The sequence below is a fragment of the Cnephaeus nilssonii genome (assembly GCF_951640355.1).
Source record: "Cnephaeus nilssonii genome assembly, chromosome: 7".
NCBI lineage: Eukaryota > Metazoa > Chordata > Mammalia > Chiroptera > Vespertilionidae > Cnephaeus > Cnephaeus nilssonii.
The window spans coordinates 36565021-36592562 of NC_137078.1; the positions used below are offsets into that span (position 1 = coordinate 36565021).

Below are 27542 nucleotides of genomic sequence, written 5' to 3' on the forward strand. Positions count from 1 at the left end.
ATTCCCAGAAGTGGGATCACTGGGTCAAATGGCAGTTCCATTTTTAATTTTTTTTGAGGCAACTCCACACTGTTTACAATAGTGGCTGTACCAGTCTGCATTTCCACCAGCAGAGTACTAGGGTTCCTTTTTTTCCCCCCACATCTTTGCCGGCACTTGTCATTTGTTGACTTAATTGATAGTAGCCAATCTGGCAGGTGTGAGGTGATACCTCATTGTTGTTTTAATTTGCATCTCTCTGATGATTAGTGACATTGAGCATTTTTTCAGATGTCTCTTGGCCATTTCTATGTACACTTTGGAGAAGTGTCTATTTAGGTACTCTGCCCATCTTTTTATTGGTTTGCTTATCTTCCTTTTGTTGAGTTGTCTGAGTACTTTATATCTTTTGGAAATTAACCCCATATCAGATGTATCATTCATTGGCAAATATGTTCTCCCATACAGTGGGTTCCCTTCTCATTTTGCTGATTTCTTTTGCTGTGCAGAAGCTTTTTATTTTGATGTAGTCCCATTTGTTTATTTTTTTCATTGTTAGTCTTGCCATAGGCATCTTATCAGTGAAAATTTTGCTATAGGCATCTTATCAGTGAAAATTTTGCTATGTGAGATGTCTGGTATTTTGCTGGCTACATTTTCTTCAAGGATTTTTATAGTTTCATGATTTACATTTAGACTTTTATCCATTTTGAGTTTATTCTCATGTATGATGTTAGTGGTCTAGTTTCATTTTTTTTTTACATGTACTTTCCAATTAACCCAACATCATTTATTGAAGAAACTATCTTTACTCTATGCTCTTGCCTGTAATGTAAAATATTAATTGAACATAATAGCTTGGGTCAATTTCTGGGTTCTCTGTTCTGTTCCATTGATCTACATGCCTGTTCTTGTGCCAGTACCAGGATGTTTTGAATATGGTGGCTTTGGATTATAACTTGATATCTGGTATTGTGATCCCTCCAACTTTGTTCTTCTTTCTCAAGATTGCTGCAGCTATTTTTTGGGGGTATTTTTTTGGTTTCATATAAACTTCTGGAGTGTTTGTTCTAGATCTGTAAAATATGCTATTGATATTTTAATGGGATTGTATTGAATCTGTAGATTGCTTTAGGTAGTATGAACATTTTAATGATATAACAACAAATATTTTCCATGAAATTTTTAGTCAGAATCTTCGTTTATCATTAATTTTTTAAAAATATGCCAGATATTCTGTAAAATTGATATCATTTGGACAAACTGTGCTTTTGCTACAACATCGAGTAAATTTTCCATCATATAGTTTTTCATCAGAGAAATTTAGGAATAGGCAAAATTGACATGTAAGTCATTCCTCCACAACCGTGTTCGATAATTGCATCCTCATTTACCTCATTTTCACTAGGAAGGCAGTTTCTACCCATATTGGTAGTACTTGTTTATGACTGTTCTTTAGACATGTTCTGTTAATGACATCGCTTTCTTTCAGCTTCAGAGGTATGTTGTGCCAAAAGTAGTTCTTCAGACATATTCTGTCGATGATGTCACTTTCTTTCAGCCTCAGAGGTACACTGTGCCAATAGTTAGTCTTCAGGTACATTCTGTCGATGATGCCAGCTTCTTTCGGCTTCAAAGGTACGTTGTGGCAATAGCTGGTCTTTAGACATATTCTGTCAACAATTTTGGCTTCAGAATATCAACAAACATGTAACGTCATTATCCAGTGCCTACAGCCACCGTTTGTGGGCTGGGCTGTGGGCCGCTTTTTGCACCGTGGCAGCATCAGTTACGACTTGGTGGGCTATTGCTCTGGGGTGATGGCAGGGCCTGTGTCCCACTTGGGGGAAGCCGAGTGTTGCTTTGTCAGTGCCAGGTCCATGGTGCTGTTTCTCTGTGCACATCATGGCAGCTCCTGCATTGAGCGTCTTCCCCGTTGGTCAGTGAGTGTAATAGCGACTGGTTGGCCAGTGGGAAGGACACTTAGCACATTAGCCTTTTATATATATAAATTTTTAACAGGGTTACATCCTCTTGCTGTATCCATTCTTTTAGTATTATCAAGTGGCCTTCAGTGTCTCTTTTTATGGCCTTCACTTTGAAGTCTACTTTGTCAGATATGAGTATTGCTACCCCAGCTTTTCATTTCCAATTGCATGGAATATTTTTTTCCATCCCTTCACTTTCACCCTGCATTATTATTATTATTTTTTTTTTTGTTCTGAGGTGGGTCTCTTGTAGACAGCATATATATGGGGTCTTGTTTTCTTATCCATTCAACTACCTTATGTCTTTTTATTGGTGCATTTAATCCATTTACATTTAAGGTTATTATTGACAGGTACTTATTTGTTGCCATTTTAATTCTTTATGCCTGTGTTCCTCCCTTTCTCTCTATTTCTTCTTCTTACAACAGTTCTGTTAGCATTTCTTGCATTGCGCTGGTTTGATGGTAATAAACTCCTTTAGTCATTTTTGGTGCTTTTTTTTTTTTTGTCTGTGAAGCTCCTAATTTCACCTTTGATTTTGAATGATATCCTTACTGGATAGAGTGGGCTTAGATTCAGTTCCTTGCTTTTCATTACTTTGTATACTTCAGGCCTGAAGTGTTTCTATTGAGAAATCAGATGATAGTCTAATGGGAACTCCATAGGTAATTCTATCTCTCTGGAAGCCTTTAACCTTTTGCACTCGGATGTCGAGTGTGACTCGACACGGTTAGCATTAGAATAAAGGAATCGAGAAAAAAGCAAGTGAGTGCAAAGGGTTAAGATTCTTTCTTTGTTTTTAACATTTTCCATTTTAATTATGATGTGTCTTGGTGTGGGTCTTTTCAGTTCATCTTGATTGGGATTTTCTGTGTTTCCTGGACTTTTGTGATTTTTTTTTCAGGGACATTTTCTGTCATTATTTCTTCAAACAGATTCTCTATTTCTTGCTCAGATTCTTCTTCTGGTACCCTTATTATGTGGATGCTCTTAGTTTTATGTTGTCCCAGAACTCCCTTAAACTCTCCTCCTGCTTTTTAATTTTTTTTCCAATTGCTTATCTGAATGGGTGTTCTTTTTACCTTGTCTTTTAATTCGCTGATTTGATCCTCAGCTTCTTCTAGTCTACTGTTGAATCCTTCCAGTGTATTCTTTTTAAAATATATATATATATATTTCTTATTTATTTCAGAGAGGAAGGGAGGAGAGAGAGAGAGATAGAAACGTCAATGATGAGAATCATTGATCGGTTGCCTCCTGCATGCCCCTGCTGGGGATCAAGCCCACAACCCAGGTACATACCCTTGACTGGAATCGAACCCAGGACCCTTCAGTCCTCTATCCACTAAGCCAAACCACCTAGGGCCTTCCAGTGTATTCTTTATTTCAGCTATGCCATTCTTCATTTCTAATAGATTCTTATTCATTGTTTCAACTTCTTTTTCATGTTGGTGTAGTTCTCATTAAGTTCCTTATAATAATTATTAAGTTGCTTAGTTTTCACTAATTTGTTTGAGTACCCTTATAGCCATTACTTTGAATTCTTTATCTGACAAGTTGCTTGTCTCCATTTCATTTAGTTCCTTCCCTGGCACTTCCTCCTTTTCTCTCATCTGTGGGTTGTTTCTTTGTCTCCCCATTTTAGCAGTCTGGTAGTCCAGAGTGCCAGGTGAGGCGGGTGAGGTTGTGGGGGCAGATCAATGTGTCCAGAGGTGACTGGTCTCACAGGGTCACAGCTGTGGCTCTGATCTTCTGGTGGTACTGGGTTAAGCACACAGGATTGCTGTGGCAGGTGGGGCCATTTGTCCAGAGGTGCTGGGTCAGGCAAAGTATATGGTAGGGGCAGGTCTGTGAGTCTGGGTACATTGGATCACAATGACAGAACTGGGCACACCACATCAAGGCAGTGGGGCCAGTCGTCCAGGGGAGCCAGGCTGGGACGGCAGGTCCTTGTGTACAGGCAGGCCACGTGTCAAGGTGACAGGGTGGGCTGGGTACTCCACTGGTAGGGGTAGCAGAGTGGGCCAGGTGCTGCTCAGCTGGTGAAGGGGGAGGGCAGGGTGGGCACTGCTCAGCTGGTGGAGGAGGTGGGGTGCTCCACTCAAGGTGATGGCAGGCCATGCACTCCACTTGCTAATATGGTAGACAGGCCCTGATACTGCTAGTCCAAGCAGCCGGCTGGACCTCCATGGCCCACAGTTCAGGAGCACTGAGTTGCCATGTTTGGTTTGTGTGTGTAGACCAGTGGTTCTCAACCTTCCTAATGCCGCGACCTTTTAATACAGTTCCTCATGTTGTGGTGACCCCCAACCATAAAATTATTTTCGTTGCTACTTCATAACTGTAATTTTGCTACTGTTAATGAATTGTCATATAAATATCTGTGTTTTCCGATGGTCTTAGGCTCTACAGCAGCAGTTCTCAACCTGTGGGTCATGACCCACAGGTTGAGAACTGCTAACAGGGTTGCCTAAGACCATTGGAAAACACAGATATCTACATTATGATTCATAACAGTAGCAAAATCACAGTTATGAAGTAGCAACGAAAATAATTTTATGGTTGGGGGTCACCACAACATGAGGAACTGTATTAAAGGGTCGTGGCATTAGAAAGGTTGAGAACCACTGGTCTAGAGGCTTCAGCTCCTAGCAGTGTGGTCATGGGCATCCATCTGTGGCCTAGGAGCACTGGGGCAGGGTCGCTCCCCGCAGCCTCCTCCTGTAGAGGACCTTGCAACTCCTTCATAATAGATATTTTAATTACTATGCATAATACATGTAACATTTCTGTATAGAAACAGAATCTATACAGAAATGTTACATAAATTGAGATAAGCAAGGACACAGATAAGTCTAAATGATGAATCAAGAGCATGGAAGTATATGGACAGACTGACATACCAATATAGAATGCTACAAATTCATATATAAAAACAGGCTTCAAACCGCTGCATGAGAGATTCAGGGTATACAGGAAGAACCTGATAAATGACTGAATAGAAGATTCTAGAACAAAACCTGTGGATTGGTCATGCTATAGTGATATGATAAAATAGGACAGTGAATTATGTTTTGAGGGTGAGAGTTGCTCTCTGAAGGCATACTGCTGGGGAGTAAGCTCCCCCGCCTTCCCTCCTTCCCACCCCCCCCACCCCCCGCCCCCGGCCTCTGCTCAGAGCCTCAGTTGAGTGTTTCTCCAGGAGTCAAATCACTTACTGAAATGGCAGAAAGTGACATGTGTTTCCAAAGGGAGAACACATGGACTGATATTAAACTAGGAAATGCCAATTGGAAAACCTGTTGACAGAATCTGGGCTGAGCCAGTCTCTTGAAATGTATTAGAACAACTTGGAGGAAACAAAACAGTGTGTAGGTAGAATGGTGATTCTAACATTTGGCTGCATGTTAGAATCAGCTGGAAATGCTTGGGTCCAGTTAAATCAGAATGCCTGGGGTGAGGTTTGTTTTTAAAGATTCCCAAGTAATTCCAACATGCAGGTGGGGTTGACACATTTCCCTAGAAACATCTTATTTCCTCTTCTTGTGATAAAAGACACACCAGATGAGGTCTTGAAGAAAAAATAGAGCTTTATCTGGACCTCCCAATGTAGAGCTCATATACTTAAAATGATTTTAGTACTCGATGAATTTATAGTTTAATAAGTATAAGGAATAGGCTAATCATATCTTTAGTTAATGTGTACCTCAGACCCCACCTCTCGTCTCCCCAGATCCACAGGCTCCCCCATGGGAAGAACATGCTACTAGGATAACATTTGAAAGGGTCTTAGACCATAACTCCAGTGTTCTATTTTGGAAGCCTGCGGCTGTGTATTTTCATATGCAGTCCAAGATCAACACTTTCCCTACCTGCTCTGTTCACTTCTTCACTGCCCTGCGTTATTTATATACTCATCTGTCTCCCCTCCCCCACTCTGAACTCTGTAGGGGCAGAGGCTGCCCTGCTCATTTGGGCACTCCCAGCCTCTGGCCTAGTTGTCTGAACAGTAATGGTTTTATGTGACAAGGAGCTCCACAGGTATAGCAATGACTTACCCCTCCAGAATTTTCTGAATGTAGAAAATGCTCTGAACATTACAAGAGTAGTTCTGGAGGGGTTCGTTTTTTATTTTATAGGTGCTTTTTTGTAGAACAGCAGTATTAATCTTACCCAGCAAAGATCTCCTTACAGATAAAGGAAAACCCCACCTCCATCACAATGGGAGCTAAGGTTTACTCTGTATTTAGACGGTGTCAGTCACTTCACATGTATCCTATTATTTAATTTCTAAGCATTGACGCCTAGGTTCTAGGCACTATTAACTTACTCTTACAAAATAAATGGAGGCTTCAGAAGGTTAAATCTCCTACCTGGGGTTACACAGTGGCAAGCAGAGAGGCCCAAGTACAACCCAGGTAACCTGTTTTAGAGCCAATTATTAGAAGTCACTAAACCTAACATTTCATGGACAACGGTAAGAACAAAATTGAAAACTGAATTCCTTCTTGATTTAATCTAGGAATTAGTGGGAAAGAGTATTTTCCTTTACAGAAGGATTTCTTAGGAACTGAGAGTGATACTATTCAAAATTTCCTATTAACTTATAATATCAAAGATGCTTTCTTTTAAATTTATATTATACTCAGAGTGTAATTACATTAGAGTTGTTTCCTTTTAAGTTTCTGTTACCGCCTCCTAACTCTTTGGGTTTAAATATCTTAGCTCTTCATTCTCTTTGTCAATAACTTAAAAAAATTTAAAGGGGAAAAATCTACTTCATCCAAGAGCTAAGTGAGAGTACAGATACTCCATTTTCTTATTGGAAAAGTGCCCATTTTCAGCATACTATACATTCACATTTTTAATTAATATTTTATAGTTTTTTCAATTTATGATACACAGGTTCAATTTTTATATCAATAGTTTAGTTTTAGAAAGGTAATAAGGATTTCTGGTTCATAGGTGATTCCAATATAAAAACAGTGATGGTGCTTTGGTATAATCTTTCTAAAATTGAGGACATAGCTGTCTATTTTTAAAATACTGTGTTCCTGCTGCCTTTTCCACTTCCATTAAATAAATGCCTTAGTTGGAGTATGAGATGTTAAGAGATGTGGAATGACTATTTTAAAATGTTATGGAGGTTAAATATTTTCTAACTCATTTTCAGATTATATTCTAAAAACAAATGTATTCTAAAACAGGTTTCATTCCAGGTTTCCAAGCAAACACACCCAAATAGATTAATTAATATATCAGAGCCTTAGACGGGTTTCAAATGCTATACTTACACTGCTTATGATGTCACACAAGTAATTTTTATTCATTTTGAATATGTCAACAGGAAGAGGTCTGGCAGAAACATAAAAATTCTAAGCAAACTAATTCTGAGACTCAAGCAATTCCATTACCAGAAGCGTTAGTTAAGCCAAACAGTAGTGTGGCCAAAGAACACCAAGGAACACCACTGTTTTCAAGATCTGTGGTTTCCTCTTATAAGGGACCTATTCTGCTCTTATTTGGATGTGGCACAAGGGGGCTTTTTGAAAGCATGGTGTATTTCAATTAAAAGACGCATCTCATTACAGCTGAGTAAACGTAGAAATGCTCTTGGTCGTACACTTACATCCCCGAATCCTCTATAAATGCATCTGCCGCTTAACATTAGCAACACACTTTACTGCCTCGCCTAAAACATTTTTGTTATTGTGTATACCATTCTCAAAATGCGATATGGTCCTATGTGCATAGCTCCAGTTTGGGTCTAAAATATTTTTCACTTCTGTTGAAGAACAGGTCCCCTGAACATTCTGCAGAAACAGACTATCATCTTACTAAGCACCTTTCTGCTAAACCACCATGTCCACTGCTTACTGAGGCCACTATCACACGTAGGTGGACTATTCATAACGATGGGATATGCTCCTACTTAGAGCATGGACATAATATTAATTGCTTAAAAAATTTTTAAAGCCTTGGCCAGTTTGGCTCAGTGGATGGAGCGTCGGCCTACAGACTGAAGGGTCCCGGGTTTGATTCCAGCCAGGAGCACATGCCTGGACTTCGGGCTCAATCCCCAGAAGGGGGCATGCAGTAGGCAGCTGATCAATGATTCTCATCATTGATGTTTCTATCTCTCTCTCCCTTTCCCTTCCTCTCTGAAATCAATAAAAATATATTAAAAAAATTTTTTTTAAATCCTCACCCAAGGATATGCGTGTTGATTCTTTTAGAGAGGGGAAAGGATGGATGGAGGGGGAGAGAGGGAGGGAGGGAGAGAGAGAGAAACATCAATATGAGAGAGACATCAACTGGTTGCTTTCCATACATGCCCCAACCAGAGATCAAACCCTGTCAGGGAATCGAACTGGCAATCTTTCAGTATACGGAATAACACTCCAACCAACCGAGACACACTAGTCAGGGCTCATTGCATTTTACTACAAAATTCAAAAGTAATTTGTGCAAATTACCTTCTTTATGAAGTAATTACAGTTGTTTTGTACATCTAGAGTGATATGAAGTCCTTAGTCTAAAACACTATATGCCAAGTAAAATAAAAATACTCCTGTTATTACCTTATACCAGTATGTATATATTACCTCATTGAACATCTGAACTCTAAGTGTAGTCATAAGCAGCAACATTAATCTAAAAAATAAAACTGGCTCTAGCCAGTTTGCTCAGTGGATAGAGCATCGGCCTGTGGACTAAAGGGTCCTAGGTTCGATTCCAGTCAAGGGCCCGTACCTCAGTTGCCAGCTCCTCCCTGGCCCGGGTCCTGGTTGGAATGCGTGCAGGAGGCAACCAATCGATGTGTTTCTCTCACATTGATATTTCTCTCTGTCTTTTCCTCTCTCTCCCACTCTCTCTAAAAAATCAATGGAAAAATATCCTCGGGTGAGGATTAAAAACTGCTTTAAAAAAATAAAAGTAAAATTCATCTCTACTCACCCATTTTGTTCAACATAAAGTGGTGGTTACAGTGCAAATTTTACAGCCGGAAAGACCTAGGTTTGAAATCCAGCTCTGTGCCAACCTCTTTGAATGAAACACACTTAGAAAAGTGCCTGGCAGTATATGATAATTGTCAAGCTCATTATGTAATTAAGAAAATATGAGTGAGGCTTCTTTCTAGGAAGCTTCTGGATTCTGAAAAACCCCATTTATTGCATGTTCTCTATATCTACTATTTATGGAAAGTGCCTAAAAGTACCCCACATAAAGCTTTTTGGGGTCTTCAATAATTTCTTAAGACTGCAAAGACCCTGCCCTGGCCGGATAGCTCAGTTGGTTAGGACATTACTCCAATACACCAAGGTTGCAGGTTCAATCCCTAGTGAGCACACAGACCAGAATTAACCAATGAATGCATAAATAAGTGGAACAACAAATTGATCTTTTTTCTTTCTCTCTCTCTCTCAAATCAATAACTAGAAATTAAAAAAAAAGAGTGCAAAAGCCCTGAAGCCTAAAATTTGGCCAATAGCTTCTCTACACTGCAGCCAGAGTGATCCTTTGAAAACTCAAGTTAGATTATGAATCTCTCTTGTTCAGAACCCTCTAATGGCTCCTCCTCTCTCAGAATAGAGGTGGACAAAACTCTTAATGAGCCTACAACACCCTGTCTAAATAACTCCTCCTCCTCCTCGCTCAGGGCCCTCCCCACACACTGGCCTTCTTGCTGTTCCTCCACCATGCCAGGGACATGCCTTTTTATTTGCTGTTCCCTCTGCCTGGCTCTCTTTTTCCTCAGATATAAGTGGCTCCCTCTCCTCCTCCAGGTCTTTGCCTTATGAGCCATAGTTTTGTTTCCCTCTGCAGATAGTTAAATAGGTGCACATATTTTCCCTGTTCTCCTCCTTATCTTTGTCAACTGTCTGTTTACCCTAACCCCTCTGTCACAGAGTAAGTCCCAGAGACAGCGGTTGGTTTCTAATCTCAAAGGACAGCCCCTCTGGTGTGCACTGCATCCTGTATGGTCTTGAGGGTTATCTGGCGAAACCTTTAGGTATGATCATACTTAATCCATGGCAGAGAGCAGGAACTCAATTGTAGCTTTAAAATCTGCCCGAGACCCAGCCTCTAGAAAAATTTGTGGAAAGGCTGATGGCTTGATGACAGAAAATTCTTCTTTTTAAATCCTTATGCTACAGGTGAAACTTTTATCTCTTTTCAGAAGAGATGTACAACCATTCTCCATATTCAGTTGGAGATCCCTTCATACCCCTGAAAGTAATTATGAAATCTCTCCTGGTCATCATCTGAGCTGGAACATGCCAATGCTTTTCATTTGTCCCACAAAGATTCAACTTTTCAATACTCTGATCATATTGGTGATGGTCTTCTCTCTCTCCCCCAAGGTTTTCATTTTCCTGTTAGCTATGTAGCCTTAAACTGTAAGAGTTAGTGTGGCATCAACAGATCCCAAGTGCTTTTCTGTTCTCACAATCCAGTGTACACTTTTAAAATATACTAACAGACTGCCTTACAAAAGAAAAACTGTCCAAATCTGTTTGTATAACTTTCAACTTCCTCCGAGAAAGAAATCAGTGTTCCTGATATAATCCTTAAATAATTGATTCTCATGAACCTTAATGACATTAACCAACTGGGAAATTGGTTACCGCCCACACAGTTGACCAGCTGTCAACCAACCAAATATTATTTTCTTTTGATGTCAAATCTAACATTTTTTCTAACCAGTTTCTTTTCCTATGAAATGTTTTTACCAAGAGCAAATCTTTGAATTAGTCTACTAGAGAGCTTTTGCCTTACAGGAAATTTGTTATAAAACTTGGATACATGCTAACAGCACTGCTGTCAATGTTGTTTTATAATGCAGGATCAGCGAGTTTGTTCTATACAGGGAGAGAGAGTAAATATTTAGGCCTTACAGGTCAGATCTGGTCTATGTGGCATAATCTTTTACAAATATTGTAAACCCTTCAAAAAATTTAAAGCCCATTTCAGCAAGTGGGCCATACAAAAACAGGTTGCAGACCCAAACTACCTGGACCACATTTGGTCAATTCCTGTTGTAGTGGTTCTTGGAGGTTCAGTGGGGGTCACTCATCTCAAAAGGAACAGAGCTGTTGGCAGCCTCTGGGTCAAGGAAGTTCAAGGCATTTAGCTATTGAGATCCTTTGTGTATCTCTTCTAATCATGAATTTTTTGCTGATCTACAGCTATTTGAGTACTTGAGTGTCAAAGTCTAATGGCCATCTGACAGGACTCTTGTTCTGCGAGGCTTAAGATGACTTACCATCTAAGTTGAGAGCTTGGAGAGCAGTTTGGGCCCTAAAATTGAATAAACTTGGGGTTGGAGTTAAAACAGAACTCCTTTCCAGGAGGAGATTAAAGAGGTATTTTGATAATTGCGTGACATAAGGGACGCCCAGAAAGGAAAGTCAAGCGCAGAACCCAAAGTTTCTGTCCCATGTCTTACGTTTGAGAACTTCCACGGCCAGTGTTTTGTATTTGACACATTCCATGCTAAATATCTGCTATATTACTAAGGAACAACCAAAGCCCTTAAAAGGAAAGTTAGGAATGAGAAAGTATGCATTGTTAAGAAAAAAAGGATTTAAATCTTGGAAATGAGGCAAAGGGAGGGCAGACTGTTCTTTCATTGTATTACTGAAAAACTGTTTAGGGCAGTGATGGGCAACCTTTTGAGCTTGGTGTGTCAAACTTCGCCAAAAAACTGAGCATAACTCGGGTAGTGTGTCACTTTGAGGAAAAAACATTATTTCGCAAATGTTTCATCCTCAGGAGCAGCAAATGTTTTATCCTCGGCATGCGGCTGCCTCAGCAGCCGTGTCTCATCAGAAATGGCTACGCGTGTCATAGGTTCGCCATCACTGGTCTAGGGAAATATAACTTTCTTTGACTTGTTAATTACTACTGATTAAAGTTCAGACTTGTAGATTTTTGTCCATTGAGTAAGAAAACCCAAAACATTGTTTTTTATTGACCTGAAGGACATTGCCTAGTTTTGTATCTAAGCTCCCAATGTTATTCTAAGTCTTCCCCACCCCCCACCCCCAAATAATTCCTGAATGCTCTTTGAATCCACTCTGCCATTCTGCCAGCTCCTTCATCAAGGAGTTGAACAAGTCTTTGATATGTTCATTTTATATTTAAGAGTCATGCTTAACTTTCTGAAAATTATCCCTTGATAGCATTCACTAAAGTCTCGTTATTTTGTGTTTTGCTTGCATTGAGTTTGTGTATATATTTGTATTTGCATTACCCCAACAGTTAAAATAGTGTGTAGGAATTGGTTCAGAGGTTTTCTATTTGCCTGTGTCTGACCGCGGTTATTTATAGTGTTGTGCTTTTGTGGTCAGTGAGTTCTTGGGGCACCTACTAGACCTACAGCTTCCTATTGGCTTGGAACACCTTTTAGAACGAAGGCTAAGTGGTCACAGGAATTTGTCCCTTGCGTGCTAGGAGAACACCTCCTTAAACAAATAGGCCTGGGTGTGAAAAGAAAAAGAGTTAAGGGAAATTTCTGCCAGGACTTGGTCTGACAGTGAATGAAAAGAATAGTTCTAAATAGACCAAAACAGATAGAGATCTACAATTTACCAAGATAATTCCTCCATCACCATCCCAGGCAACAGAACAGTGAAGGAATGTTAACCAATTAAAAGTGTTTTACTTTTAAAGTTGCCTTTGCCTCTTTCCAGAGAGAAATTAACAAGACTCTAAATTCTCAAATAAATGGAGGTCACATATTCCAGGCAGAAGCTAATAAACACAAATATCAAGAATAAAGGAATATGAAAAATAGTTATTGCCCCAGTGTTCATAACAGAGGGGGGAAATTTCACAAAAACCGAAAAATTGCTATCTGGTCAGCCTTCATCCACCCTTTTTAGAGTTCTTAACCAGAACTTTTAATCCAAAGTAATTTAATAGTGCTTTGATAGTACTTTGCAAACTACAGTTGAATTATATAAAATTCAATGTTCAATTGATATTTCTGATAATGAGGAATACTTGGACAAATTAAACTATTTTGTTCAATGTCTTAGCCTTGACTTTATACCAGTTGTGGAGATGATACAAAAATTATACCTCATTTACATCAAAATGATAAACACATAGATACCATATGATCCAGCAATTTCACTTCTACACATATTTACCCAAAAGAAATGAAAAAAATATATCCACACAAAAACTTGTATCTGAATATTATTAGGGGCACTATTCCTCATAGCTCCAAAGTGGAAACAACCTAAGTGTCCACCAATTGATGAATGGATACAGAAAACAGGGTATATCCATATAATGGAATATTATCTAGCAGTGAAAAGGAATAGCATATTGATACATGGTATAACTTGATACATGGATGAACTTTGAATATGTGTTAAGTGAAAGAAGCAAGTTATAAAAATCACATATTGTATGACACCATTATGTGAAATGTCCAGAAGAGACAATCTATAGATTCAGAATATAGATTAGGGGCTGTCCAAAGTTTGAGCAAACTGGGAGGTATGGTGAAGAGTGATAGCTAAGGGTACAGCCTTCTTTTTAAGGTGATAAAAATGTTTCAAAATTGGATTATGGTAATGATTACACAATTCTGTAATTACACTAAAAAGCATTTAATTGTATACTTTAAACAAATCAGTGTTATAGTATGTAAATTATATCTCAATAAAGCTGTTCATGCAAGACTAACCTGTTCTCTAATAGAATGCCTATTTAATGGGAAGTTACTAAATTCCTTATATTTGTCTAAGTCATATCATTACTTACACTAAAAATTTAAGTCTCTGTAGATATGTTGAACAACACTGAATTATAACTAGTTATAACTAGCCTGTTTCTTTAATGGTTGTAAATTTTAGGCACTGTTGCAGTAATGTGAAATCATAAATGTCATAGCTATCTGATAAGTTTTTAATATGAACTGTGATACATTATTTTTAAGTGGTAATGTGCATTGTAATTCAAAATAATTAATTTTAAGACCTGAGACTAACATTAAAACTAAGCAATTATGAGTAATCTTTGGCTAAATACGACCAAGTAATAGTTTAAAGCTATGTATCATATCTCTATACATAATTTATTCTTTTTAATACTCAAATAATAAGACAAATTATTGTCACATCTGGGACAATATTAAAATTAAGTAATTATGAATAATCTTTGGCAAAATAATATCATGAGTTAAAGCTATATATAATTTCTTTATACATAAATATATTCTTCATAGCACTCAAATATTAAGACTATAATCATTATTTTATAACATACTTTATAAAATTAATGTTATCTTAAAAACTAAACTTTAACACTATTGTCACCCACCATTTTTAGCTTATGTGATTTATATGATAAGTAACACATATTGAGATAAAATTAAAACTTAAAGCAGCTTATTAGAATAGATAACTGGTAACTCAAAAAGAAAAGTTATTTTTGAGATGACCTTTTCTCAATATGAGGCTATAAAATTATTTACCAGATGACACCCAGATATTCTACCCAGATGACAAAAGTTATTTTTTCCTCACCCAATCCAAACGTGTTCTTTCAGAAGGGACAATTAGCATCCTTGTTTTTGTGCTACTTTTTGATATTTCAAATTTATACATAACTGAAAGCAAAAAACAAGCAAACAAAAAAACCAGAATGAGATTCTTGGCCTCCAGATAAATTAAAATCCTGATATTTCATCTGATTTAGCTGTTACTAGTTACTATTTCAGCCACCAATATGACCTTTTCTTATTACTGGGCATCTACATTGCTATGCAACAATATTTTAAAATGTTGCTTTATGTTCCAGATTTGGAGCAATAACAAAAGGAGCAGTTTTTTAATATTCAAAACATGTTTAATACACACTAGATAGCCTCTAGGTAGCATCATATGTCTGCTCCCCCTACTATAAGCCAGGATGTGGCACTATCAAGTAAAAGGGATGCTGGAAATAATTAGTTTTAATCGACTTGCTCCTAATTCCTTAATTAGATCAACAGTAGGCTGTTCTGTTTATTGCAATCCATTTATGGGGAAAGATGTCAAGTTAAAAAAGTTAACAGGTAAAATGTTATTTATGTGATTATATTATTAGATACCTTTCCAAGAAAAGTAAAACCATCTTTGCATTTGTGTACCAGGGCAGACTGAAACAGACTTACTTCTAAGATTTTGCTCGTAAATTTTAAGTAGTTGCATGCCAGTCAAAGATGAGGGTGACACTTATTTTTAGTGGTTGCTTTGTAGATTCCTTAGGATGTGTGGTATGTGTCGATGTGTTGGCTTCAACTCCCAGTGACTCAATCAATGAATGATGTCCACAAAGTCCTGTCCTCAACAGCCCTGTTCAGCTCCTATAGACAAATGCTTACAGCTTCTTTTATGGAGTCAATCCATCTCCTATTTGGTTTTCTTCTTTTCCTGTTGCCTTCTATTTTTCCCAGCATTATTGCTTTTTCTAAAGAACGCTGCCTTCTCATAATGTGCCCTAAGTAGGACAGCTTCAGTTTTGTCATGTTTGCCTCCAGTGAAGTTTCAGGCTTAATTTACTCTGGGACGCACTTGTTTGTTTTCCTGGTAGTCAATGGTTGAGGTCTCTTTCAACACCATATTTCAAATGAATCAGTTTATTTTTCCTGTCAGCCTTCTTCACTGTCCTTAGGATGAGGAATCCTAATTTCTAATCATAAGTTTGTAAAAAGAGATTTTTTACTTTTTCCTTTCCAACATTTATGACTATATTATTATTACTAGAGGCCTGGTGCATGAAATTCCTGCAGGCGATCAGGGCCGAGCTGTGAGGTGACCAGCGGGTTGATCAGGGCCCCTGCTCGCACCTGCCTTGGCTGGCCTGGCACCACCCACTCACCAGCCCCACCCGCCACCGCTGTTCAGGGCCTGCGGCTGGGGGCGACTCCTGAGTTGAATGTCTGCTCCCTGGTGGTCAGTGCGCACATAGCAACCTGTCATTCTACCGGTTGTTCCACCATTCAGTCAATTTGCATATTAGAGTTTTATATAGATTTTTTCATCCTTACTGCACTGGCTAGCCTCCTGTATAAAGTTTATTGGGGATAAGACTTGTCCATGGAAACCAGCTAAAGAGCTACCCAGTTAGCTGTCAACAGTTAGTCGAGTCTTGAACCCACATTTTTTATCTAGTCTAACAATACCTAACTATCCACTACTCTAATAAAATGCTCCTAGTAAGAATGAATTTTTGAACTGACCTATGAGAAACCTTTCTCTTTTATGTAAGGCTGAAATAAAACTTTAATATATGCTCTCCCAAAGTTTTTTCTAACAGTCAATTCAGTCTACTAGTTTTTACCACCATCTCCTTAGGAATAATTTTACTTTTGCCTTCATGGCATATAGTTAGCCTTTCTCTATCTTGTGTTTCATTCATTTATTCATTAAATAAATATTCACTGAGTCTTTGTTACATACTAGGTATTAGTATATTAGTGATACAGAAATGAATATAACAACACAAACAAAAATCTAATATGTTTGTATGGTTGGTTTACTCATTTTTCTTTAAGATATAACCCTCTACTTTCCTTAAATGAATTTCACTGCTTAGTTTTTACTTTCCTTTATTTCATTTCATTTCATTTTGTCAAGCTCATTTCTAATCCTTGTTTCAACACCATGCTGCTCTCTCCACCATGGAGCCAGGCATAGAAATACCAGATACATGTTTTCTATTCTGCCACCAGATACTTAGATAAAATGCTGAAAACTCAACTCAGATCCAAACCCTACATACACTTCCAGTTGCTAGCTCCTCAACCTTAACTACTTTCTGGTTACAGGGATCCACATAATTGTGCATTAACTAGAAAGTTGTGTGTGTAGGATAGTATTCCCTAACTTTGTTGATAAGAACATTAAGGATAATGACTTTGCTAATGTCAAGGGGGATAATACAAATTAGCCTAATAGTGTTTTCCTAATGAAACTAACCTCATATTTTTTTAAAAATACAAGATGTTATTAGCTAAATAATTTTCTATAGTATTTTTCTACAAGTGGGATTTATAGGTTATATTTTTCCCATTTTTTCAAAAAGATATTTGAGCCCGTTTCTAATTTTCTTATCTCTAAAATATTTGAAAGAGGTTAGTAATTTTTATTGATTTTACAAGTTCTTCATATACATAAGGAGAGCTCAAAGGACCCATGAGTCTTCATATATTTAGCTTACTTAGTGACTTTTCCTTAGGGTTTATTTTGATGTTCTGACTTCATCTTTCATATAATACTTGTTCCTCATTTCCAATCACATATAGAAATATTTTTTTGTTAATCCTCACCCGAGGATATTTTTTCCACTGATTTTTTGAGAGAGTGGAGGGAGGAAGAGGAGAGAAGTGGGGGAGGGGGAGGGAGAGAGAGAGAGAGAGAGAGAGAGAGAGAGAGAGAGAGAGAGACAGACAGAGAGAGAGAGAGAGAGAGAGAGAGAGAGAGAGACAGAGAGAGAGAGAGAGAGACAGAGAGAAACATCAATGTGAGAGAGACACGTTGATTCCTGCATGCATGCCCCGACCAGGGCTGGGAATCAAGCCTGAAGCCCAGGTGTTTGCCCTTGACCAGGAATCAAACTCACGACACTTCTATGTGAGGGCCAGCGCTCTAACCACTGAGAACACTGGCCAGGGCTAGAAATATTTTTGTGTACATATTTCATAACTCTATTGAGAAGGATAACTTCTAAATTACACTATCAAATTTCATTACCAGAATTAAAAATAATAGAAATGGAAAAGGATACAATCCAAGATGGTACGTTAGAAACATTACTGTAAAATATATCATTAATACTTAATCCAGGACTATTTCTTGAGTAGCAATGTCCCAGGTACCATGCAAGTGCTGTGGATACAGACGTAAATAAGACAGATATGGCCTATATGGCCTCTGCCCTCATGGAGGTTCACTGAAGCTCTAAAAATCAAACAGACAAAAGTGCTGAAAAACAAAGATACTTCTGAAGTTTGGGGGTAAAGGAAAGGGAAAAGATCAATTTGGTTAAGATAAAACCTGGAAGATAAGAAGATGACTTGTTTTGGGTTAAGGGCGGAAGCAAGAGCCAATAGGTTCCAAATGCTGAACGAAGCCAGTATAGTATAAAGAATCCAAGCTCCCCTAACCCTACAGCACCCAGATTAGACATCAGAAGCCCAGGCTTATGCTCCCCAGGGAACGGAAGCATGAACAGAAAATGAGAAAGCTAAGAATGACTTCTCCAAATATCTACTTGTTGCAAGCTGAAGTCCCTTTGATAGGAAACATAGTGTTTCATGTTTATAAATAAGTAGCTTAAAATACAAATGCTCTAATAAGGACAAACTCATTTATATTTATATAATTGACCCGTCACATGAATGGCTAATATCAGAGTCTTCCCAGCATAACGAAAGTAAATAAAGGATGTTGAGCATTTAAAGTTTGGGAAAGGCTTTTCCATCCTGGAAAAATAAGAATGTGGGTAGAGGAGGCTTGGGAAGATAACTTTGTGGATTTAATAATTTTGCCAAGGTGCAATCTGGACAACAAAAAGCCTTATATTTTTTACATAGGTATTTCAGTTTAAAAGCCAATAAAGAGTGCATGCTTTTTTATAAGGCAAAGAAAAAGCAATATAATTCCAGAGAATTTGTTCATTAATGTATCAAATGCATTCATACAAATATATATTTATATGTATGTGTGTGTGTGTGTGTGTGTGTGTGTGTGTGTGTGTGTGTATTCTATTTTTCATTCTATTTTTTCATGGCTCTTGCATGAGTTTCTAACATAATACAGAATCATGCCACATCATGTATTCTCAATAGGGGTGCGACCTTGCACGTGTTGAAAATTGGTTCTGGGGAGCAGGGTAAAAGAGTCTTAAATAATGTTTTGTAGCCTGCAAAAAGGCCACATTACATAAGCAGATATACAGTGTACCTATGATATTATAATTTATCTGAAATAGGCTTGGGGAGGGAGAGTGATAATGAAAGAAAAGGTTGAGGAACACTTTTCTATGAGCGTCATTACATTTTCTCTAAGTTTGCAAGCCCTTGGGGCAGTTGTTTTGGTTTAGCCCTACAAACTTTCCTCTTGGCTCTACCTTCCCACCCTTCTTCAGCATGGGAATAGCTTTGCTTCTTCCGAGTCCTCAGAGGGGTTCTTTAAAGAACATAGAGTTCTCCTGGATTCCTTTGATTCAAAATACTTCAGTCATCTGAACCCCTTCAGTTACTTCCCTAAGCTTTCAAACATTTTGCTTAAAATTAATTTTTGAATTTTTTCAATTCTCCCTTTTCTTTTCTAAACTCTATTCAGTTTCTGAACCCATACTATAATTTCTCTAACAACTGCCATTCATAGATACAATGTAGACTACAGAACCATATTTATTTATTTATATTTTTATTGATTTCAGAGAGGACGGGAGAGGGAGAGAGAGATAGAAACACCAATGATGAGAGAGAATAATTGATTGGCTGCCTCCTGCACGCCCCGCACTGGGGACCGAGCCCGCAACCCAGGCATGTGCCCTTGAGTGGAATCAAACCCAGGACTCTTCAGTCCACAGGCTGACGCTCTAGCCACTGAGCCAAACCATCTAGGGCCAGAACCGTATTTTAAAAGGACACCCATCCAACACCAAAAAATGATCTTAAATTCACTCCTAAAATTTATGACAGTGTGTTATACTTCTATGTAGATAGCCTGGGTTATTTATTTGTTTCATGCCTGATATTAGGAAAGAGTTCAGTTATTCTTTTCCTTTTTAATGCTTAGAAATATTTCAATGTTTTTACCAAACTATTTTAAGCTAAGTTCTGAAATTAACCTCTTGCCCTTCTGTGCCAGGCCTGGAATCAATGGGAGTATATTCATGTACTAGAAGTTCAAGGCCACACTAGTTTCTCTTGCTCACCTTGACCCTGCAGTCTCTTTCCTAATTCTATAGTCCAGCATTGAGCGATATCTAGCAGGCCTCAGTCATATGTTAGTATAGTCGTGCTTTGCTGCTTTTACCTCTTCCTTTTTATTTTTTTCTACCTCTCATATTTGTGGTGAGACTGTCTGGGTCTTTGTGCTGATTATCTCATGAAGGTCACTTCTGGTGGTAGCCAATACACTGCCACGATGAGTCTTATTTCCAAGCTAAGGGGTTTGAAATCCTCCTCGCTTATTATCTCAACCTTCTCTCTAAGGCAAGTGTTCCTTTCCCTCAGGTAAATCCGATTCCTAATGAAAGAAATCCATCTGGACTGTTACCCCATCTAAAATGCCAAACTACTCAAACACTGTGGGCATGCTCAATATCCCTGCAACTAAGGAGTTTATCATACCACCACAGGAGCAATTTATTAATGAAAATGCACTCTCTTACATGGTACCTAGTGGCCAAGGCTTTGTTTAAGAACTATGCCTTTCCAGTAAATGGAATGCCAGTTAAATTGGTGGAGAAGGCTGGGATGAACAAGTCTCAAAATAAAGAGGAAGGCGCTACTAACAATCATGTAACAGAGACAAATAATTTGGGTGTCTTTCCTAATTACTGTAAGAATCTCTGTCAGAATTTCTGACTCATCTTTCATTCAGGAAATAAAAAACATGTAAGCTTTATATAAAACAAACGTTGTTAAAACACAGAAAAATGGCCTGTCCGGTGTGGCTCAGTGGTTGACCCATCAACTGGTCAAGGTTTATACCGGGTTGCAGGCTAGGTCCCCAGTAGGGGGTGAGCAGAAAGCAGCCGATGGATGATTCTCTTTCATAATTTTGTTGTTGTTGTAGTTGTTGTTAACCTTCACCTAAGGGTAATTTTTCCATTGATTTTTAGAGAGAGGAAGGAAGGGGAGAGACACACAAAGAGAAACATTGATGTGAGAGAGACACATCAATTGGTTGCCTCCCACACATGCCCTGACCAAGGCTGGGGATCGAGGCTGCAATGGAGGTACATGCCCTTGACTGGAATCAAACCTGGGACCCTTCAGTCTGTGGGCTGATGCTCTATCCACTGAGCCAAATCAGCTAGGGTTCTCTCTTATCTCTCTCTCTCCTTCCCCCTTCCTCTCTCTGAAATCAATAAAAAAAATTTAATAAGAAAAAGAAATAGAAAAACATCCCTGTCCTCAGAGAGATTACAGTCTTTCATAGGATATTATTTGGACAAATAACTAAGAAAGTAAAAATAATATTATTTACAGCATTAGGGGTACATGTCTGAATTATAAGTGAATGGACAAAAGATTTAAAATACAAGGTACATGAGCTCAGCTAGATGTAGCATTCAGGCTGAGCTTTGAAGGAGATGCAGAATTTTAGTGGGTAGAGGCTCAGTTAAGGTAAGGTGTGTGGTGGGGAGATCCTGGGTTTGTCATGGTGCCTTCTGTGAGTGATAAGCAAGGCTGAGAAATCAGGAGAGGCAGAAAACAGGAAAGTGTTTTTGCCAAAAAATACATTCCAACCAAAATGTGGCTAGTAAAGTTTTTAAAAATGTGCAGAGTGGAACAAAGGAAAAACTATGTGAGGTGAGTAAATACGTGTAAGTCAGGACTACAAAGAAAGGATGTGACTCAAAAGTTGAAGATGCTAAAAACTGGATTAGAATTTTGTGTAGCCATATGAAAAATGAATCACGGACAGCAGTGACTAATCACTATGTACATGCAAAATATACAAAAAGTGAAATACAGCAGAAATTTCAATTAGTGCTAGCCAGGATACAGAGTATTCATCCATCCCATTTACTAAGCATCTACTAGGTGACAGCAGCTGCCCTTTGTATGTATTGCTACATCTAATCGGAATAATGATCCCTCCAGGTAGGCTTTATGAACTCCATTACATACGAGGAAACCAGCTCGGAGAAACTGAATAATGTGAATCAGTTGGCACTCCTACTGTGTAGAGCCAGAATTTGATACAGCTTTTCCTATCTTTTAAAAAATATATATCTTTGTTGATTTCAGACAGAAAGGGAGAAGGAGAGAGAGAGAAATATCAATGATGAGAGAGAATAATCGATCAACTGCCTCCTGCATGCCCCCCACTGGGGATCTAGCCTGCAACTCGGGCATGTGCCCTGACCAGGAATCGAACTGTGACCTCCTGGGTCATAGATCAACACTCAACCACACTGGCCAGGCTCAGTTTTTCCTATATTGAGGCTAGGCTCTTTACCCCATGCCAATCTAGGATAATTTATATGTTAAGATAAATTAAATGAATTCAAGGATGCCTCTACAGTGATTTTTACCCTTGTTGGCTGCAATATGCTTTCTTAAGCGATCCAGGGCTGGAGATACAGCCAGTCTTTGGAAGTGTGATATACGTAGCCCATGGCCACCATCATTTCGTGAATGAGAATAGCTGATGAGCGGAAGTGAAACGTCCATTAGGTTGAGCTCTTAATTAGTCATTAAATAGAGATCAGTGGCAAGAACAGGCATTTGGGAAACATGTGGCCCTGATTCCAAATTTCAATTCTGCTATATACTAGTTACATGAAAAACCCTGGACAGGTGACTTTACTTCCTTGACTTCAGTTTTTTCATACAGTCACAATACATTTATGTAGGGAAAAAAAGAGGGAGCTTTGGATGATGGAAAAGTCCATTATTACGGCTAAAAGAGCTTGGCCTTTTTCAGGCATTAATGGTCTTCGGCAAGTCACAAACTCTAAGCCTCTTTCTTCTGTGAAATGTGGATGGCATCATTTACCTAAAGGGTTTGCTGTAAGAGTCTAAGATAATGTATGTCAGGTATTTAGAGCAGCTGACTATATTACAGTACTATACGACATCATTAACACAATGTTTGGCAAAATACTTATAAGTTTCCACCCCCTTTATTTTAACTTGGGCTTCATTACAATGCTACTAGTGACCTGGTGCACGAATTCATGAACATTGAAAGGAAATTAATTAGAATAAATATTTTAATATCATTATTCACTCTTTCTCTATAATAGAAGTGTCAACCAAATTCACAATTGATAATGACAGATGGAAACACACACACGTGCAATTGGCACCAGCGAGAGCTTTATATGTATTGCGCATGCGCAAGTCAACTTAGCCTTTTATAGATATAGATTAAACTTGCTTAATTAGACCTACCTTCTGATTTCACTAAACTTTTTCCAGCCCAGTGAAGCACCCCAACTTCTCTTTCAGGTAATTGTCAGCAACACAGCAGTAAATATCAACACAAAGCAGATTATTATTGTGGATCACACAGGGAGAACAAAGGGTGAAATATTTAACTGCAGCAGTGTTTGACTATATTCTGCGCAGTGAGAAAACCTGAAGTCATTTTCAAGGTCCACCATTTCTTACTTCTTTTCAGTCAGGTCAAGTTTCTAAGCTTTCTAAATCTCCATTTTTCTGGCTAATGAAAAGAAAGTAGGATTCCACTGAGTCTCCTATCTACCTACTCCAGGACTTCCGTGAGGATCAAATGAGATGAGGCATGGGAAAACACTTCACAGACATTTGGTTACAGTGTAAAATGTTTCCTATGAAGCAAGTCATGTTCCTGGGCTGAAGAAACTGCAAGGAGGCTAGTCGCTAGGGAGAGGAAGCTGGGCGTTGCTACATGACGTCATTACCGGGACTGTTGGACACTTAGCATATTAGCCTTTTATATATATAGATTGGTAAGTATAACTGAAAAGTACTACAGACTATTACAAATGATAATAACAATTTGGAAAAAACTGGATACCGTAGAACTTAAAATATTGCTAACTTTGTATTCCTTTTAAACGATAAACTGATAAGCTTCATTTAAGTGGAAAATGATTCATTCTTTTCTCAGTCTCTTACATTTTTTTTCACTAAAAGCATTCCCTTCTAAAAACACATTAAGTAAATTGAAGTGCTTAGTTGATCTGAGAAATAAGAAATTAGTACCATTAACAAAGGCTTGGACAACTCTATTAATAAGGAAACTGTTAAACATGCTGATAATGATGGTTGTGTTAGTGGGCCCTACCTGTGGTCAACATCTCTTCTGTGAACCTTAAAAAATATCCATCCTTGCAGCTACTTCCCACCTTCTCCTCAAAAGCAAACGAACAACCTATCCTAGAGAGTGTTTAAGTTAATGACTCCAAAGTAAAGCCAATCAGGGTTACACCCTGGCCCTTCCCTCTTCAGCCAAGTCACAGAAATGCAAACATCACAGATTCGTTGTATACCTCTGTTATCTATGTCTATACATCCGACACAAGGCTTATGAATCTGAGCAAATGTTGTGAAGTTCAGCTTTCATTTTGGTTTTACACAAGTCATTTTAAAAAGATAGAGAGAACGTATACACCTACAAAGCTCATTGGTCCTGGCGATTTCAGTGCTGTGCCCACCAAAAGGGTCACCACCACGCTGCCTCCTCTAGCATCTAGATGGCATTCTGAATGACTTGTCTCTGAAGCCTCGTGCACGCCTTGGGAAACTACAGCATACCGGTCCCGAATGCGCTTAAGGCTTCATTTCCTACAGTACCGGGGGCTTGTGAGAAGTGAGTGTGTGTGTGTGTGTGTGTGTGTGTGTGTGTGTGTGTAAAATAGGGCTGCCATTTTCTTTACCTATTCCTCCCCCATCAGGCTTCGTTAAATGGGGTCATTCAAGCCTCCCTCTGCCCAATGCCAGCACTCTCATAAAGATTGATTATTTTTTTACTTTAAGGGAAATAGGGACTTGAAAGTGTCTCCTAACTGGTTTGCTGGGAGTTTTAAATGCGTTCAGAGAATTTGAAACCAAGTGAAGTTTGGCCCTCACCCTGAACTATCCGTCCTCGGACGTGGGCTGGGTGTCTCTGATCTGAAGGAACTGGGATCTGAGTGAGGTACACCGGCCGGCGCGGGGTGGGGGAGGGAAGAACTGGCTGGGCGAGAAAAGAGAGAAATTAGCGTCTGCGGGGCACATCCTACGGTTCCTGAGTTGCTCACTCCATCCCTCACTACCTCGTTTCTGGGAACCAGCTGGAAAGGGGAAGACCAGAGAGCATGAGTTTGGGTTCAAGGCCGCCGTCCTGGCCTCCACCGCGGGCCTAGACAGACACCTGGCTGGTGGGGCCCAGGGGACCCGGCTCGGTCCTCGCTCCCCTCGGGTCCTGCAAGGGGGGCGGCGTCACGCTCTCGGCCCCTTCGGAGACCTTCACATTCCTCCGCGCCCAAAGCGTTAACTTCAGGGGCGCGGGGGTGGCCAGGGGACAGCAGACCAGAAGGGACAGGCCCTGGGGTCTCCCGGATTTTTAAGGCAGCAAAGAACCACGACCGCCCCCGGCCGTGGCCCCGTTTCCTCCGGTCCTCCCCCACCCCCCAAGTCCGCAGAACCTGCCGCGGCCGCGCCGCGCTTGGCGCCAGGCGGGGGACCCGCGCCCGGAAGCCTGGGATGGGTGCGGTAGGCTGGGTTGGCGGGTCCCTGAGCCCCAGTAGCGTAGGGCTCCAGGGACCACACAGGGGCCAGCGACCGCGCTCTGCCTGCCCGGGGCCGGGAGCCGGGGGCAGGCAGGGAGCGAGGCGGGTGCCAGCGCACCTAGCGGACCGAGCCGCGGTCCCCTGCGGCCGCCCTCTCCATCCTCCGCGTCCCCGCCCTTACCTCCGCGCGTGAGGGTGCCGGTGCGGAGGGTGCTGGGGAGCCGCGAGGTGCCTCCGGGCCGGGCTCAGCGGCGGCCAGCGGCGGCGGGGTCGCCCACGAGGCCGCTGCTCATGGCTTGTCGCGCTCGGAGCACTGCGGCCGCGGCCACGGCGGCGCCTTCCTCCTCGTCCTCTTCGCGGGCTCCGCGCCGGGACGCAGCTAACGCCCCTGCCCCGCGGTCCTCCTCCTCCCGCCTCCCCGCCTCCCCGGCGCGGACCGAGCCGCCTCCAGCGCCGCCCCGCGCGCAGCCGGGCCAGCGGCAGCCAGCGCCGCCCAGCGCACGGCCCCGGGGTCGCCGCCGCCGCCGCCTGCGCCCCCCCGCCCCCCGCCCCCCGCCCCCGCGGTCCCAGCCCCCCTGTGACGCAGGCCGCCGTGCCCGCCCGGGAACTTCCTCCCCTGCGGAGACCACCCCGCGCCCGCGGCCGGCCGGGAGGGCTGCCCGCCGCTGCTGGCGCCTTCTTCAGGCTGCGGGGACACCCTCCCGCCGCCCCAGCCCGGCCGCGCGGGCCCCTGACCCGCCCACCTGGCGGCTCTGCCCCAGGAATCGGCTGGGGCTAGCGACTCCCCCTTCCCCCCAATCCCTAACAATGCGCGGAAACCCCCAGCCTTCTCTGCGCGCAGCCTCCGCGCCGCCCCGCCGCTCCTCCCCGGGTAAGTTAGAGGTGCAGCCACCACTGAAAATAGCCCCAGTGGGAACTCCTGGGCAGGACCCGGTCGCGGTAGCGGTAATCCCGCCTCCTGATGTCCCTCCACCCGTCTGAACCCACGGATGGAAGTGGTCGTGGAACGCATGGAGGGAGACGCCGAAAGAGGAGGGCGAAAGCTAATTTCCCTGGACCAGGAAGCCCATCAGCCTTTGACACTCCTCTCTCGCAGGAACCCCCCTGTTGCGGGACACTGACAGCCCCCCTTCCCAACCCCGCCCCCCCCCCCCCCCCCCCCCAATCTCCCAGCAGCAGGTTCCCGGGACGCCGACATTGACTGCGCCGCCTACAATTTCGTGCGGTGCGTAAAGGGGTTGACCGTGCTGGTCAAAACCACCTGTTGTTTAAGAGTATGGGGGGAGGGTTTTTTCTTATTGATCTGCACCATGCTTTTTTTTTTCTCCACACTCCCTTGCCCAATTTCAGGATGAAAACGCAAACTCTTGTCTTCTGTACGGAAAATCTGCCCAATGAAAAAATGTACAGACAACATTACTAAGTAATATAGTCTTCTGGGATGCTTTATCAATACCAGCTATTCTACAAGCACCCCAAGTTAAACAATTGCTCTGTCCCAGCAGCCAGGAAAAGACCGATGTATGTGAATAGAACAATTACTAGACAACTAACAGTCTTCCGCTGTTGGTTTCTTCTTACAGAGCAAACCTTAAGAAAGTAGGCACCTCCTTTTACCCCATTTCTATTTCCAAGGCAGAATGGACATTTGTCCAAAACTGTTCTCATGGGCCTTATCTGCTTTCCCCAGCTAGCCTGGCAAACTCCTACACGTTTGCAATCCCAGTACTGTTTTGGGGTTTCCCTCTCAGAAGACTACCTTAAATCCTTTTAGCCCTTAGGAGATGGCTCCAACACCAGCCTTAATGAACCTAGGTCAAGACAAAAATCTAGGGTGGGACCTTCTTCCTAAATAGCAGGTGGAAAAGTTCCTGGAGAGTTCCTAGGGAAAAGGCAGAGGCTGACTTTAGAAATTTGCTAAAAATTTAGAATACCTTGCCAGCCATCGGGTACTATCAGAGGTAGGATCAGCTCTTAAATGTATTTAAATGCTCCGTGAAGCAAGTGCTAAGGGCTCGGACCTCGTGTAGTGGACCTTATCCTGCAAGTGCTTCCAAAGCGCACCTCTATCCTTCTCGTACCACAGACACCCAGACCTCAAGCTTAAGCATCCCTAAATTGTTCCAT

At 41.0% G+C, this 27542-nt stretch overlaps 1 protein-coding gene across 3 annotated transcripts in view; it reads right to left on the bottom strand.

The window, feature by feature from the left end:
- LRRC8C (leucine rich repeat containing 8 VRAC subunit C) overlaps window positions 1–25818 on the bottom strand; it is an 86731-nt gene extending 60913 nt beyond the window's left edge. For 2 of the 3 annotated variants that reach the window (XM_079776611.1, XM_079776609.1), the window contains exon 1: window positions 25597–25818. The gene's annotated coding sequence lies outside the window, so the exon portion shown is untranslated. Of the gene's footprint in view, window positions 1–24774; window positions 24881–25596 lie in introns of all 3 variants that reach the window. The other variant, XM_079776610.1, reaches the window with a different exon arrangement.
- Between the last annotated feature and the right edge of the window lie 1724 nt (window positions 25819–27542).